The 14076-nt window shown below is 43.2% G+C and overlaps 1 pseudogene; it reads right to left on the bottom strand.

Moving 5' to 3' along the window:
* Window positions 1-1620: 1620 nt before the first annotated feature.
* On the bottom strand, window positions 1621-1732 carry LOC125148472 (uncharacterized; annotated as a pseudogene).
* Between the last annotated feature and the right edge of the window lie 12344 nt (window positions 1733-14076).

The raw sequence follows: 14076 nt of genomic DNA, 5'->3' as shown, positions 1-14076 counted from the left end.
GAGTGATAGCATGAGTCTGAGAATTCTCATGTGTGGGAGACATTCTCTCTCTGAAGGGGCTCATCGGTCCCAGAATGTCACTCTTCAGAAGCCTCTGTCTTTATCAGTATTGGCATGGAACAGGAGAGTTGGGGCTGGGATGAACCACTGTTGGATGGACAGGTAAGCTTCTCTCTGGCCGGGGGGTTAAAAGGCAGTTGACAGGGAAGTCAGGGGAGGAGGAAAGTCTGAGTTAGTGATGAATCCAGAGGAAGGGGAGTTACCCCAAGCTGAACTCTGGAAGCTGAAATAGAGGGGCATCCGTGGCGGTGGGGCTGGTTCCTCAAGGGGCCAAAATGGTAAAGATCAGAGTCAGGCAGGAGAAGGGGGCCCTGGGGTGACTCTGGAGCCAGCCAGGAAGACGGTGGGACCGGCGGCCATGATGCGCCTCTGCCAAGATAGGTCGTGTTAGTCTGAGTTCTGTGCTTTGGATCTTACGGGTTGGACTTAATCCAGCATTTAAAGTGATCTGTGTTCTCCAAACTTGGGGGTGGGAAGAGAAAGAAACGTCAGCCAGCCGAGGGAGTTTGATGGATAAGCCCCGTGGGCATTCAAAAATGCATTGTATAGAAGGAAACACAACTTATAAGAATTTAGAGAGAGATTTCTGACACAGACCATGAAATCTGGCTTGCAGAGACACCCATGAGTCAGGCCCATTGCTCTAAGTAAAAAAGAACTAATTCCGCTAAGTGAATTATTGCTGAATAAGAGACCAAAAGAAAGTTAGTATTTTATTTTAATTAATATAATTGCTGCCACTTCCCCCATCCTCTCCTGCCCTTTCTGTGGCTGGGGCCTCGAAGCGGGACGCAAAGATAACTCAAGATCTGTGCTGGCTTGCGGCCCAGACAGGACGGAGGAGCCCTGATCTTATATTCACCATCTAAAGGAAGACCCAAACATAATACTTTTCACTTTAAAAGATATTGCCTGTCAATCAAAGCCAGGAGGACCTCATAATAGGTAGATTCAGAAGCTCATTCTAAACAGAATGGAGCAGGACAGGGAAGCCCTGTGAGGCTCAAGTACACTCTGGAAATAGAACCCACCCGAGGTAGGATGGGAACAGAATGAGAGAACAGGTTATTCCCTCTCCTGAGTAAGGAGCCACCTGTAGTTTGAGTGTGCGACGCAGACAGGCCAGATAGACTCTGAAGTGACTTCCAATTCCAGCACGCCTCGTTCCTTGCTTTGTAACTCTGCCCAACTGGGTCTCTTTGAGCTTCGCTCTTGTTTGCGTGGGGAAAGAAGGCCAACCTTGCAAGGTTGTTGGTGGGACTACAGGAGACACGACTATAAACTGTGGGCAGAGCACCGGTGCCCAGAAAATGGAAATCAGCCTGACTGTTACTAGGCATAAGTCGCAAAGTCAGGCAAGCCCACTGCTGGAGGGAGCGATTGGCACTTAGTTCTTCTGGAAAATCTGTACCAAAAGTTCTGAAACTTTCCATCCTTTGAATCAGCCATTCCACTTCTCTGCATTTATCTGGAGGCCTGTCAAGAGGAACATAGAGAATTGTGGATGAGAATGTCTATTTTAGCATAATAAATAAATACTTTAAATTTAGCATAATAACAAATTGTTCTGACAACAATTAAAATATGGTTAAATTAAATGCCTCAAACTTAGAGGATAAAACTTTGGGCAGAAATCATACACTTGATCTTAGCCAAAAGGCCGAGAAGCGATGGGCAGAAATCATAATAATTAATAATGAGTCGGTAGTTTTCAAACTTCAGCAAGGAAATTCAAAGAATCTTATATGGAATCAAAATACATACACACAGTTACACACACACACACACACACACACACACACATACATATATACCTATATATGAAGATGGATATATAGAGCTATAGATATAAATATAAACGGATTTATTATTAAATATATATACACATGCTTTGATAAGTAGGAGAAATTATTTAAAGTTATATAGAAAAACTGTAGAGAAATTCATTCTAATGTGTTCATAGCTACATGAGGTATTGAAATACTCTGTCAGATATTCACTACAAATATAATTAAAATTGTCCTCTGTTGAGAAAAAAAAATGCATGTTGGGCTTCTTAATAAGCATAACAAAATCAATCTTGTGAGCCAATCCCCACTTGGCATTCACAAGACTAGAACTCTCCCCAACCAACTCTTAACCAGCCAGCTCATTGTTGAATGGATACTCTGTATTGCCCATCAAAGGCATGACTGAAACTCGAGATGCCTGATGGAGATACCTCAGTCATGTTCTTCTCAGTCTCTTATGCTCTAAGGTGATGGCAAATCATTGTACCAGACTCCAGTGTAGACACAACCTCCACTGAACCGTCCTGAAACGTCCTGTGTCTACCTTTCTATCATCAGTTGGAATTAGAAACATCAATATGAACAACATGTCTGGATCTTTCATAAAACTAGTTTTTGATGAGGGGCGCCTAGGTGGCTCAGTTGGTTGAGCGTCCGACTTCGGCTCAGGTCATGATCTCACGGTTTGTGAGTTCGAGCCCCACATTGGGCTCTGTGCTGGCAGCTCAGAGCCTGGAGGCTGGTTCAGAATCTGTGTCTCCCTCTCTCTCTGCTCCTCTCCTGCTCACACTCCGTCTCTCTCTCAAAAATAAATAAAGATTAAGAAAAAATTTTTTAAAAAACCCAAAAAACAAAAAATTACTTTTTGATGAGATTCATTCCCCTATTAAGTGTTATTTGATGAGGATGTACATAATAAACTCTAAGACTCAGTACCAGAAAGTTTATCCCTCCTCAAGAAGTGATAAACTACTTTCACCAATGAAAGGTATGTATCTTGCTGGATTTTCCTTTTCACCGGCTATCAGGAAGCTCAGAACTAGATTTATTCTCCAACTAAAATCTGTATTTCATTACTGTTATTATTCAGTATAATTATATAATTATTTTACTTGACATATAATTTCTAATCTTATTCAACTTTATTTTAGCCATCTTGATTATGAATTGTTTTGCAAAAACCTGAGGTAGAGAAGAGTCACAGACATGCTTAGGCAGACTTCCCAGGATGACTCTGCAATAGAAAACTCAGACCAAGTCTGGTCCTCAACCTGCTTGTCCTAGAAACCGAGTGCTCTCTAGAACAATAAACCAGAAATGCTTATTCTCTTGTAGACTATCTCATGCTAACTAAACTCGTAAGAAACCAATAATACTAAGGATCATGTTAGCTAACAATAGCTAACATTTGGGGCATCTGGGTAGCTCAGTTGGTTAAGTGTCTGATTTTGGCTCAGGTCATGATCTCATGGTTCTTGGGTTTGAGCCCCACATCAGGCTCTGTGCTGACGGCTCAGAGCCCGGAGCCTGCTTTGGATTCTGTATCTCCCTCTCTCTCTGCCTCTCCCCACTCATGCTCTGTCTTTCTCTCTCGCTCTCAAAAATAAATAAACATTAAAAAAAAATTTTATTAACTAACGTTATTGAATGCCTGTTTCATGAAATGTACTTGCAAGCAACCAAAAAGATATCTTCTAGAATAATAAACTACAGTTCATGAGTCTCTTGGGCACTGTCCCAAGGGAACCAACTTCACAAGAGGCCAACACTGAATGCTAATAATGATAACAGTTGCCCACTGTGTGAAATATTCCTACAAACAGCCAAGATGATCAGTACCGAAGAGTGGGTGAGAGCACAGTATTTGGACTTGAGTCTGGGCTCAAGACCCAGCTCTGCTCCTTATTTAGAGTGTGACTTTGGGCAATTACTTCACTTTTCTGGGCCTGCTTTCTCCTCTGTAAGATGGAGATGGTCATAGTACCTACCTCTAAGGACTGTGGGGACATGTTGCACAGGCATTCATCCCAGGAAAGGGAGGACGGAGCGTGGCAGAAGCAGTAACCAAATGGGAGCCATGACGATGAGTGGGTGTGGAGGTGGTGATAAGAATTCCCATGGGAAGCCAAGTCATAATCAAAAAGAAAATCCATGGGCAGGTATGAATTCCCAGCCAAGGGAAGTAAAAGAGCTTCAACAAAGTGTCACCCCGCTGGCATGGCTTAACCAGTGTTGCCCCTCCTGGGCCTAAATCTTCAGGTTACTGTGTGAAGCCCCCGGAGTACCTGGCAGTCCGCAAATTACGTCCGCTTTTATTCCTTCTCCACCTCTTTTTGGCTGGAAGTTAAGCACAGCCAAAGACACTGCAGCGCCCAATGCACTGCTCACTGTTTCTCTAGCATTTAGCCTCCTTTCACTGCACAGATTTCCTCTTTTTTGGGAAAGTGGCTCAGGCATGTTACCTGCATAAATGTTCCCTGGTCATGTTTACGGATGAGATTGCTGTCAGGTCTTCTCAAACGTGCATGCCATTTTTAAAAGGGAGATCAGGGGCGCCTGGGTTGCGCAGTCAGTTAAGCGTCCGACTTCAGCCAGGTCACGATCTCGCCGTCCGTGAGTTCGAGCCCCGCGTCAGGCTCTGGGCTGATGGCTCAGAGCCTGGAGCCTGTTTCCGATTCTGTGTCTCCCTCTCTCTCTGCCCCTCCCCCGTTCATGCTCTGTCTCTCTCTGTCCCAAAAATAAATAAACGTTGTAAAAGGGAGATCGTTTTAAAAATCGTGTTGATTTTACCCATTTTGTTTTAATGGATAAACATTTAGGCCTGTATGCAATCCACCAGGTATCCATGTGCTTTTTGGTTCTTTTCTTTTCCTTTTCCTTTTCCTTCTCTTTCCTTTTCTCTTTTCCTTCCTTTCCTTTCCTGTCCTGTCCTGTCCCTTCCTTTCTTTTCCTTTCCTTCTTTCTTTCTTTTTTGTCTTTTACTGTAGGTTGCTTCATTTTCTTTTTCCCTTTGAAAATAGGCACAGTGTTACTATGTTTTAATCTTGATCAATGATACTTGGAAAAACATCTTTTATTTTAAAGAAGTATTAAAAATTTTTTTTAATGTTTATTTATTTTTGAGACAGAGACAGAGCATGAGTGGGGGAGGGGCAGAGAGAGAGGGAGACACAGAATCTGAAGCAGGCTCCAGGCTCTGAGCCATCAGCACAGAGCCCGATGCAGGGCTCGAACCCACAAACCGCGAGACCATGACCTGAGTTGAAGTCGGACGCTCAACCGACGGAGCCACCCAGGCACCCCTTAAAGAAGTATTTTTAAAGTGTTTATTTATTTATTTTGAGAGAGAGAGGGCACGGGCAAGCAGGGAAGGGACAGACAGAAAGGGAGAGAGAATCCCAAGCAGGCTCTGCGCTGTCAGCATAGAGCCCAATGCCGGACTCACACCCATGAAACGGGAGATCATGATCTGAGCTAAGACCGAGAGTCAGATGCTTAGCCTCCTGAGCCACCCAGGGGCTGCTGTTAAAACATATTTGAAAAATTTTGCATAACTAATGCAGTGGCTGAAGGAAAAAAATAATTTTGTGAATTTTAAACCCTACCCTGATGGTGGGAAAAAGCCAGGGAACAGCAGCTGGCTTAAAAGCAGTAATGACAGTGTCACCATCAACATCAACACTGTGTGGTTTTCCTTTGCCGATCCAAGACGAGGAGCCAAACTCTAAGAAACCAGAGCTGTGCGCCTTGGTACGGAAATAAATCATAGATTATTTTCTTCTTCGAGTGAAATACTATTCCAACTGAATATTTATATTCTTCCCTTCACTAAAATGCTATTGAAAATGAATGTGAATCTTGTGGGAATTTAAGTATTGCATATTGTCCAGTTGACAGAGTCATTTATAAAAGTGGGGATATTTTATACCCCAGCAGGGCTTAATTAGGGTTTATAAAGATCACTGGCAGTTGCAATAGAAATATTGTATTTTTCCTCCCCCAGTGACTTTCCCCAGCTCTTTTATGAGGGCCTTTAAAACTCATTTAAGTCTTGCTGAGCTTATTCATAAAGATAGATACCAACCATTCTCCAGGAGAGTCTAATCCTCTGCACCTTCCCCCTTCCCTCAAAATTTCTTGGATAACTACACATAGGTCAGTTCCAAATTCTGTCCTTTCCCCTAATAGGCTTTTGAAAGGAAATTCTCCCCAAACAAGGAGGTGACTGAAAACACACACAAAACCCAAGACGTCTGCACTCAGGGAATTTCAGCTGACTTAGGCCAAAGAATAAAAAATGAACTGTTTGGTAACTCTGAACGACAGAAAATGCTGACAAACGGTGTCTTTGCGCAGAAGATATTAACACTCTTAGAGGGTGAAAACTTGAAGAGATGGCACCTCTAAATGCAAGGCTCATATAATCTATTTCCACTTGGGTTTTTCGTAAACTTTTATTTTAAATTTGGTGCTAAGAACAAAAAAAAAAAATAGCGTGTCAATGACGCCATCCAGGGACAAACTTGCACGAGCTTCTCTTTCAGAACTTGATTAATGTGCTTCTAATTCAGCCTGCAGTTCTCATCCTTTTCCTGTTCTTAGGTTTTTCTGGGAGCCAACGAAGGAGAGATTTTAAGGCTAACAAGTCTCTGTAACAGTCAGTTGCCGGGTACACGAAAGCTCGTCCTAAAGCAAGATCTCTGGAGAACTTAACGTCAAAACGGAACCCAAAAGGATTCTCCCTCTGGCCTACCTGCCTTGTGCCTTTGTGGATGTCATCAGTGACAATTTTCTTGAGCTGAGGCGATGGGTAAGGGGCCAGACAAAAATCTTGCTACGTGATTATTGTTGACAATGACCTGTAACTTAATTGTCAAAGCAAACTGTCAAAGTGTGTCCAACTTAGCTGCTAAGTCTTGAGCTGACTTCAATATGAGGCTATTTTAGAATGCTTAGAGTCTACAGATTCCGTTCCTATGGTTATACAATATAATTACTTGATTTATTGTGTCACAGTCATATAGGACCTGAGTCTCTATCAATTTACAGCTGTCTTAATGATATACAAAGAGAAAAAAGCGATTATATCAATAGGCAAACGTCCAGAAACCTATAGATTCAATTTCCTGGGACCCTGATGTCACCCTTCGCTCCATAGGATGGAGAATCTTCCATAATCAGTCACTCCTCATACTTATAATGCAGCTCTTTCTGACCATGAGTCCTGTCCCGTGCTTTAATAAAACCATCTTTTTGCACTGAAAACATCTGAAGAATTCTTTCTTGGCTGTTGCTTCTGAACCCCAACACTTCAAACCACGTCATGATTATGTGATGTAATTACTTGCTTTTTTGTGTGTGTCGCTTACGGAACAGCATTCACGGAATTGGGTTTTTATCTTGACACGTGTACATGTCCTATCTTAACCAAATTTTAAGGGCCCTCAGAACAGGGACTATATCTTATATTTCCATATAGTAGCCCCACTGCCCCCGCTGTGTGAATCTCGTTAGGCACTCACTACACAGGTGTCATCTGCGCTCTCTGGTCGAGTCTAAAATGAGAGTGGAGAGATCACAAGCAGAAAATTTACAAATATAAAAGCCTAGAGACCAATGTTCAGGAAAGTGAGTGGTAAGCAAAATAACTTCCCCCCCAAAAAAGAACAGGTAATGTGATAAGTAAGTTCTAGTTCTATTCCTATTGACATACTTTGGGTGTTGGCTACCAGAATTCCTATGGACTAACTAGGTATCTCCATGGGAGTCCAAAGGCACGCACCAGATTTACCAGTCCGCTCTGTGCTGGTCACAGAAAGTCATTGCATCAGGTGGGTCTTCGAGGGCAAGGCACAGAAACTAACACTTGATCACTTAAGCTTCAGCTGATGTAGGGCGAATCACGGTATCTCTGGGAGCCCCGGAAACTGTGGCTGGGGACAGGCAGCCAAGCACAAGTCCCAAGGGGGGGCTATGGAGCCAATCTGGTGGATGCCACCATGGCAGTCACAGACACATTATGTTGTAACGCAGTGCTTCCCCCACCTCTGCTGGGGGTCCACTGCTGCGCTTGAGCCACTGCGACGGCCATCTCTGGAGACTGGGTACAGCCATTGCTGTTGCTGCCGAATCCCGGCCACTAGCTAGAACCTACCTTTATGCTGCACCAGCTCCCGATTCAAGCCTGGGGACTCCCCGTCCCGGGATTGGTGCAGATTAAGCCACGGGTTGTGCCCCAGTGAGGACACTTCCAGTCCTTAAAACTGCTTCATCGCAGGCTTCCGGGCACCTGGGAGCCGGAACCTCTGGACAAGTGTTTGCAGGTTCGTGTACACGCGCATCTCTCTGGAGAATCTGTGGTTCACACCATTTTCCGTGGAGTTGAAGACCCCCAAAGGACCCTTAGTGCAGACAGCATCTACTTACGTTCGACGCCTGGTTAAAGGAAGACATGACCTCTCTGAATACTTTGAAGGCACTTCGAAATCCTGTAATAGGGTGATTCTGTGGAGCAGAGCACTGTGTTCCGTTCGGTCTTTATTTATTTATTTGTTACAGATAAAATGTCAGGACAGGTGCATTTATCAAACTGGAAAAAAATGTGGAACCAGGAGCAGAAAGACAGAGCCTGAGATGCAAGTTTGGATCCAGGCCCTACCGTTCGCTGTGCATCTTGGCCAATTAGCCAGCCTCTCTGGGACCTTGCCTTCTTTATGGAGGAGTTACATGCAACTTCTGCTTCAGAAGCTCGCTGGAAAGATGAGATGAAGTGGTCTGAGTAAGTGGTTGACAAAGAAGTAGGGCTCAATATCTTTCTTTCTTTCTTTTTGAGAGAGAGAAAGAAAGAGTTGGGAGGGGGGCAGGGAGGGAAGGGGACAGAGGATCTGAAGCCGGCTGTGTGCTGACAGCAAAGAGCCTGATGCAGGGCTCGAACTCACGAACTGCGAGATCACGATCTGAGCTGAAGTCGACATTTAACTGTCTGTGCCACCCAGGTGCCACCCTGCAGACAAAATTTCTAAGTTAAATATGCTCTAGTCTTAGAAGTCCAGTCCTAGAACGTTATGGCATTCTTTGTCCCTGATTTCAGTGTCTGGGCATTTGATGTTGGGATTTGTCTCTCCACTTTCAAGGAGGCCCGAGGAACAGAGTAGCATGTCGGTCATGGTGTCGTTAGGATGTTGGCATCTTAGAAAGTGAGTGGCCATCTTCCACGAAAGGAATGGCCTGGGCAGACGTGAAACACTAACGAGAACGGGCAGTGGGTAGGCCAAGACCCCTCCCCACTCGGAGCAAAGGACCCTCCAGTCCTTTCTTCCAGAGATTTCTCCCATCTCCTCCTGTACCCCCCTCACTCCCAACTTTCTTTCCTTTGGGCCACATAGCCAATGGGTTTGAGAACCAGTCAGGGAGTCACGCAAAAAAATAAATAAATGAAAATTCCATCTGTTTGCCACCTCCAAGTCCTGACACAGACAATACTTTTAAAAAGCACTTTCATCAGAAGAGACAAATAATAAAACGGAATTTACAAGAATCACTCTTGCATCAGCGTGGTGTAGCAGATGTCCCTCTGCCTGGAAAATTGGGCTCGCGAAGCAAACGTGAAGGAAATACAGAACCGACCATGGCTCCGTGAGGTCTGCAGGGTGGACGACCGCTGCCTTAGAAAATGTGAATAATTTATTCACTGCTACACAGCTTAGAAGTGATGGAACCAGGTGTCCAGCCCAGGAGTTCAGATCCCAACCAGATCCCCGATTTAACCAACAGGCCAGGCTGTCTTTGAGGCTCTCGGGTGAGTTTAGCATTCCCCGGAAAGACGCCTCCAGTTGCTGAATGGCACCCAATCCTGTCTTTGGGTTCCTGCTTGCTAGAGAATGATTCTTAGGAAGCGAGTATTTATGACAAGCAGGAAGCCTGCGTCTTGCTCCTGGCTGGGCCAGATCTCCCAAATATAGAAAGATTCCAAGGCCACTCACCCATCAGAGGGGCATATCCATATCTAGACTCTATCCTGAAGACCAATGCCCCCTCTCAGGCAAAAGGCTCTGAAAACAAAGTAGAAATGAGAGTTTTCTGCCATCGGAGCCAATCTACAATAACAACTCTTCTCATTTGTTTAAACAAAATGAGGGCAGGATAATTTATATTAACTAATTGGGTTATGATTGATGTAATTTGTTCTGCTAACAGTTCCAGCAGTGATCCCAAACATAGCATATACATTGTGTTGTTAACGGGATGGGGTTTAGATTTCTTGTTTTCATTTTTGAAGAAAAAGTTACATTTCAAAACATCTTTGAAGGAGACTCAATTTGTGGTTTTTTTTTTTAAATTTTTTTCAACGTTTTTTATTTATTTTGGGGACAGAGCGAGACAGAGCATGAACGGGGGAGGGGCAGAGAGAGAGGGAGACACAGAATCGGAAACAGGCTCCAGGCTCCGAGCCATCAGCCCAGAGCCTGACGCGGGGCTCAAACTCCCTGACCGCGAGATCGTGACCTGGCTGAAGTCGGACGCTTAACCGACTGCGCCACCCAGGCGCCCCACAATTTGTGGTTTTTAAAAAAAGACCCGAAAATCTTCAAATCTTTTTTTAATGTTTGTTTTTTGAAAGAGAGAGAGAGAGAGAGAGAGAGAGAGTGCAAGCAGGGGAGGGGCAGAGAGAGAAGAAGACACAGAATGTGAAGCAGGCTCCAGGCTCTGAGCTGTCAGCACAGAACCCGACGCGGGGCTCGAGCTCACAGACCATGAACTCATGACCTGAGCCAAAGTTGGACGCTCAACTGACTGAGCTACCTAGGCGCCCCAAGACCTCCGAATCTTTAAAGTGAGGTTGGCCCGTTGTAATTCCCAAGTTCACCCCCCCTTCCCCAGCCATACACCTGTTCTCCCTACCTCTTCTGCCTGAGTCTCTGCTACAAGTTCAGTACTCAAACTGCTCCCTAGGACAGCAGCATCACCTTGTTCTGAGAGCTTTTGAGAAATGTGGCATCTCAGAGCTACTGATTAAGACTGCCCTCATGAAGACTGCCGGTGATTCCTACAAGCAGGAGAGTTCTGGAAGCCTCAACCTACAGCACAGGCTCTCAGTCTTCATCTGGCGTGTGAATCGCCCTGAAGAGCTTTTAGAACTACTGAAGTTTGAACTCACCTTCAGCAATTTGGGTTTAATTGTTCTGGGATGTTCCCGGAGCACGGGGAGTTTTAAATGTTTCCCAGATGATCCTACGCTGTAGCACCATTTGAGAACCACTGCTTTTTTGCAGAGTCAACGTGTGTTGCTCTGCTTTGTCTTGAGTGTATTCTGAGACCGGCAAGCTGAGCTGGTCCATTGTGGTCCACTTGATGCTAAGCTGGAGAACTCAGCCTCGGCCTGGTTCCTGTCCTTGGAGGATTTACAGAAAATGTCGAATCCTTGTTAAGGTGACTGACACCTACTAGTTTGCCTAGAACCTTCCCACTGGTGATGCTGAAAGTCCCATGTCCTAGATAGGAAACCCTTGGTTCTGGCAAACTGAGATGGTTGCGGTAATGACCTCCCTTCCACGGCCTCTCTTCCTCAGGCTAAACATAAACGTTTTCTTAATCGTGTTCATTAGCCCTTAAATTTCTAGGGAAACATCTATGTCTGTTGTCCTATAATAGTAGATACAGCCACACAACTTAGAAGAGCTTTGAACCCTTCGGTTGCAAGCTCAAAAAGAAATTGTGATCATTGCAAAATAAACCGGCCCTGGAGGAACTTCCCTTTAAGAAAAAAAAAAAACTGCTTTGAAAATAAACAACTGTTAAATCCCCTTGCCAAAGCATCTCCTGTGTGTTTTTGTCACAAATTTCGGGTGCAGAATACTACACGTATCCATTATTGTATTTGTTTCTCTGTCATCTTCCAGTACAATCACTGGTCATAATTTAAGGACTATGAGAGCACTAGAAGTTACAGAATTAATTTTTGAAACCAAAAGTCATCAATGGCAGGTAATTATTTTGATTTAAATTGATTTTTAAAAATAACCCCAAGAAAAATGAAACGCTACATGAATAGATGTGTTCATTGCGGTGTGGCTGGTAACTGTGAAGAAAATTGGAAATAACGGTAACATAATAATAAGGGGTAAGTAAATGAATAGATTGGTCACCTGATAAGACGTTAGTCCCCAGTTTTAAACTCTGGGTGTGCTGACTGTGTAGTGGCATAGAAGTGCTTATGATATAATATTAATTGAAGAAGGCAAAATCTCAAAGCCATGCTGTGATTCCATGTATTCCTATGAACAGAGGAAACATAGTTTAAGTCACGGCAGAGAAGGTGATATAAGTGCTCATGATCTTATCTCTTTTGGGCTAGGCCTCTGTGACTATATTAACGTAAAAACTGATAAGACATATATTCTGTCAAGCCTTAGGGATTACTCGTACTTTAATTTGAACTTGTTTAAAGCAACATCTCCATCTACGAGGGCGGCAGAGGAAAGTGGGGACGAGCACGTGCTTAGAGCTGTACCTACACCTCTGTACCTACACTTCCTCCTCTGGGAAATGGGATAATAAGAGCTACCGCACAGCATCGTTGTGAGGACTGAGCAAATGAATACCAATAATGCTTCTAGAACAAAGTCTAGCGCACAATAAGCACATGTATGTGTATTTGCATAGGTATATGTATGTGTATACTTACATATTCAAGTATATGAGTGTATATATTTTACATAATTTGTTATAATGTATACATATTTGTGTATATATGTATTTTATATATATATAATATGATATATCTATATCTATATCTATCTATCTAATATATATATAATATGATATATATAATATGATATGATATATGATATATAATATGATATAATATGATATATAATATATAATATGATATATTATATATGTGATATATAATATATATATTATATATTATATATATATATATTTTTTTTTAGAAGACTAAGAAGAAAAACAGCCCCAAAATTTGGTTTACTAGGGTTGGCTCTCCTCAAGGGATGTGTGTGTGTGTGTGTGTGTGTGTGTGTGTGTGCATGAGTGCATGAGCATGTATATGCTTGCTTGACTTCTCAGTGTGTCTACGGGTGAGTGTGCAGATAGGTGTGCACACACACCTGTCTGTAAAGTTACCCCTGAACCCGTGGATGGGACTTTGGGATCATCTATTCGGATCCTCTCATTTTTCCAAGGAGAATGCTGGGCCCAGAACTGGGGTGTGATCCTCGTCAGATCACCGTGTTTGAGCAGAGGAGGTAGGAATCTGGGTAGCCCCACTGGTGGACCAGAGTACCGAGTAGGACCCCTCACTGGATAGTGTGGCCTGATGGTTGAGAGGGTGGGCTCCACTACGAGATGGCTCGAGCTTGCCTTGTCTCTTCCACTCCAGCAAGTGGTTAAACCTCACCACACCTCAGCCTTCTCACTCGAAGACCAAGGATAATGACGACCATCTCCTAGTTCTTGTGAACACACAAAGAAGACCCACGGTGCCTAACACATAGTGAGAACCAACAAATGTCTGGTGTGATTAGATCGAGTTTCTAAGGGGCTGCGGTTCAACATTATTTTATTCAACAGAGAGAAAGCAAAAAAGTGTAGCTTGACCTTATGTTTAATTGCAAGGAAATAAAGCACAGTGACTCATATTAAGTGCCTGTCCTGGGTGTAGATCTTTATGTAAGCACTCTGATTTAATTCACAAAACTAACCTACTAGGCAGGTGCGGCATCATACCCATTTTATAGAGGAAGAAAATGAAGCTAAGAATAAATAAGTTATTCAATAGATGATTTATATCAGAAGGAATTAAAGTAGCTATTGAATGTAAAAATATAATCAAATCTACTGCTGGTGAGAGAAATATACATAAAATGCCACTGAGATACCACCTTTAACACATCAATTTTTGTTTCCTCATGAGCCAAATTACTCAAGCTATGCAGTTGAAATAAAATAAGAACTTTTATATACTACTAGTAGGAACGTAGTTTGGGACAACCCTCTGGAGAACAATTTGGTAATGTGATCCATGAATTTTAAATTAAGTTTCCTACCCATTGGCATAGTATTTGCAACTCTTGGAATCTAGTCTAAGGAAATAATCTGAAACTTTAATAGAGACTGATACATAAGAATGTCCATCAAAGTATTACTTATAATAGAAGAAAGAAAGAAAGAAAGAAAGAAAGAAAGAAAGAAAGAAAATGGCCAG

Source organism: Prionailurus viverrinus, chromosome D2 (assembly GCF_022837055.1).
Source record: "Prionailurus viverrinus isolate Anna chromosome D2, UM_Priviv_1.0, whole genome shotgun sequence".
Lineage (NCBI taxonomy): Eukaryota > Metazoa > Chordata > Mammalia > Carnivora > Felidae > Prionailurus > Prionailurus viverrinus.
Note: the sequence above shows the minus strand (reverse complement) of the source record. Positions and strands in the feature narration are given on the sequence as shown.